At 33.7% G+C, this 3,703-nt stretch overlaps 1 pseudogene; it reads left to right on the top strand.

Annotated features, from left to right (window-relative positions):
• LOC109831269 overlaps nt 1-3,439 on the top strand; it is a 5,681-nt pseudogene extending 2,242 nt beyond the window's left edge.

Raw genomic sequence — 3,703 nt, 5'->3', positions numbered from 1 at the left:
TTTTGTTAATGAATTTAAAATTTCATGTCGCAGTTGTATATACAGTTGAATTTCAAAAAAGAGGTTTGCCGCATGCTCATATACTACTATTCTTGGTTCCAGAAGACAAGTATCCTACTGCTGATGACATAGATAAGATTATTTGCGCTGAAATTCCGGATAAAGAACAAAATCCTGAATTGTATGAGTGCGTCAAAAATTTTATGATTCATGGTCCATGTGGCCAATCCAATATACATTCTCCATGCATGAAGGATGGCAAATGCTCTAAGCACTTCCCAAGGAAGTTTGTCCAGAGAACCACTATTGATAATGATGGTTATCCAGTATATAGAAGACGGGATGATGACAAGATCATTGAAAAGAATTATGTCAAACTTGATAATCGTTTTGTTGTTCCATACAATTCTAATCTTCTCATAAAGTACCAGGCACATGTTAATGTTGAATGGTGCAATCAGTCGAGATCCATCAAGTACTTATTTAAATACATAAACAAAGGCCATGATCGTGTCACCGCAGCACTATATGAAAGTTCTGCAAGCGGTGAGGATCAAATAGTTGATGAAATCAAAATGTATTATGATTGCAGATATATTTCTCCATGTGAAGCAGCTTGGAGAATATTTGGCTATGAAATTCATAAAAGAGAACCTGCAGTAGAAAGATTGAGTTTTCATCTTTTGAATGAACAATATGTTATCTATGAAGACAATGATGCAATTGATGAAGTGATCAATAGACCTGGCATTGAGCAGACAATGTTTCTAGCTTGGATGGCAGCAAACAAAGTGTATCCTGAAGCTAGACTTCTAACGTACAATGAGTTTCCTATGAAGTTTGTATGGAAAAGTAAATTACATGAATGGAAACCAAGGAAACGGGGATTTACGATTGGCAGACTTTATTATATACCTCCAAGTTGTGGAGAACTATACTTTTTGAGAATTCTGCTCAATATAGTAAGAGGACCTAAATGCTATGAAGATATCCGGACGGTTAACGGTGTCGTCTATCCGACATTCAAAGAAGCTTGCTATGCTTTGGGTTTACTTGATGATGATAAGGAATACATTGACGGGATTATGGAAGCATCATTCTGGGGTTCTGGACAACTTTTAAGAAGTTTATTTGCAACTTTGCTAATGTCCAACTCTTTGTCTAGACCTGAATTTGTATGGGAGAAGACATGGCACTTAATTGCAGAAGATATCCTATATAATCAAAGAAAATTGCTTCAATATAAAGGTAATCTTTTTTAACTTAATTTTGTTCATTTCATTTAACAGTAAGCACTAACATGTATGTCATATTTTATTTCTTACGAATTTTTGGCCTTTATTATTTCAGCTAATATACTCATTTTGAAAAGGCACTTAATTGCAGAAGATATCCTATATAATCAAAGAAAATTGCTTCAATATAAAGGTAATCTTTTTTAACTTAATTTTGTTCATTTCATTTAACAGTAAGCACTAACATGTATGTCATATTTTATTTCTTACGAATTTTTGGCCTTTATTATTTCAGCTAATATACTCATTTTGAAAATATTTTGTACGGAAAAGTTGTACCTTTAATTATGTCAGTTTATTCAATAAATCTATTCTAATGTAAAACTATGTTTCTATGATAATTATTCTATTCTCTTATTGTTTTGTGTTTTATCATTTTAAGATTCTTGCTTTTTTCATTTTTTTTTTCTTTACCAACTTTCAATATATTATTCAATCATATGTTATTCTATTTCTAAATTGTTTCTTATTACTTGACAGATTTGCATCTAAATGATGATCAGCTAAAGAGTTTAGCTCTTACAGAAATAGAAAAGATTTTGTGCAGAAATGGCAAAACTTTGGGTGATTATCCTCCACTTCAGGTTCCAGAAAGCATAAATCTTAATGATTTTCATAACAAGCTCATCCAAGATGAGTTAAACTACAACAAGGAGTCTCTAGCAATCGAACATACTGAACTTCTAAGTAGCTTAACTACTGAACAGAGACATGTATATGATAGAATTATCGACGCTGTTTTTGAGAATAATGGTGGAGTTTTTTTCGTTTATGGATATGGTGGTACGGGAAAAACATATCTGTGGAGAACATTAACTTCTGGCTTACGTTCAAAAGGTGACATTGTACTTACCGTAGCTTCAAGTGGTATTGCCTCTCTTTTGTTGCCTGGTGGAAGGACTGCTCACTCACGATTTGGTATCCCGTTGTCTATAACTGAAGACTCAACATGCAACATAACACAAGGGAGTCCTCTCGCTGAGCTATTAATTAAAACAAAGCTCATCATTTGGGACGAAGCACCTATGGTCCATAGGTTTTGTTTTGAAGCTCTTGACAGGAATTTAAGAGATGTGCTCAGATTTTCAAATCCCAATAGTTTAAATCAACCTTTCGGGGGGAAAGTGGTTGTGTTTGGAGGAGAGTTTAGACAAATATTACCAGTGATTCCTAAAGGCAATAGGGCCGACATTGTTCTTGCCACGATAAATAGTTCATATTTATGAGACATCTGTCAAGTTTTGACTCTCTCTCAAAATATGAGGTTACAATCAACCACTTCGAACAATGAAGTTTCAGAATTACGAGAATTTCCAGAATAGTTATTAAGTATTGGTGACGGTAGACTTGGTGAGCCTAATGATGGAGAAGCATTGATTGAAGTGCCAAATGATCTACTCATCAAAGATTTTACTGAACCTCTTGTCACTATTGTTGAAAGCACATATCCGAATCTATTAGATAATATGTTTGATGTGAATTACCTTCAAAATAGAGCCATCCTCACTCCGACGTTTGAAATCGTTGAAATGGTTAATGACTACGTCCTTTCATTAATTCCCGGAGAAGAAAGGGTGTATTTGAGTTCTGATAGTGTTTGTAATGCTGATGGGGATATTGATTGCCAAGAAAATTTACATACTCCAGATTTTCTTAACAGTATTCGGTGCTCTGGGATACCTAACCACAAGCTAAAATTTAAAGTTGGAGTTCCTGTAATGTTATTGAGGAACATAGATCAATCATCTGGTTTATGTAACGGGACAAGGCTGATTATCACTCAGTTAGGCAATCATATCATTGAAGCAAAAGTTATATCAGGCAGCAATATTGGGACGAAAGTTTTCATTCCACGAATGGTGATGACTCCATTAGATTCAAGATGGCCTTTCAAGCTGCAAAGAAGACAATATCCTTTGACAATTTCTTTTGATATGACAATAAATAAAAGTCAGGGTCAGTCACTTTCTAATGTTGGACTATACCTTCCAAGGCCTGTGTTCAGTCATGGCCAGTTTTATGTCGCCGTCTCTAGAGTTAGAAGTAAGAAGGGTTTGAGAATTTTGGTCCATGAAAAGGATGGTCAGGTTGCAAATAACACGAAAAATGTGGTCTTTAAAGAAATATTTCAGAATGTAAGATAACCAATTCTCAAAAAACTTGATAGTTGGGATCTAACATATTTATTGCAATGCTTTGTGTTTATTTCATGGAATTTAGTTTAATATATTTTGTTCTATTGATGATTGCATGATTGATTTCAGATCTACTTTTGCTTTATAGTTATTTTATATGTTGCTTCTTTTTTCTGCGAAATCCTAGGAATATTTTATTTCCTATGGTATTGTTATTAGATAATTTGCATTATCATTTAAATTAACGAATTTGTCATTATACATGTATTTATA

Source organism: Asparagus officinalis, chromosome 2, assembly GCF_001876935.1.
Source record: "Asparagus officinalis chromosome 2, Aspof.V1, whole genome shotgun sequence".
In the NCBI taxonomy this organism is placed as follows: Eukaryota; Viridiplantae; Streptophyta; class Magnoliopsida; order Asparagales; family Asparagaceae; genus Asparagus; species Asparagus officinalis.
Note: the sequence above shows the minus strand (reverse complement) of the source record. Positions and strands in the feature narration are given on the sequence as shown.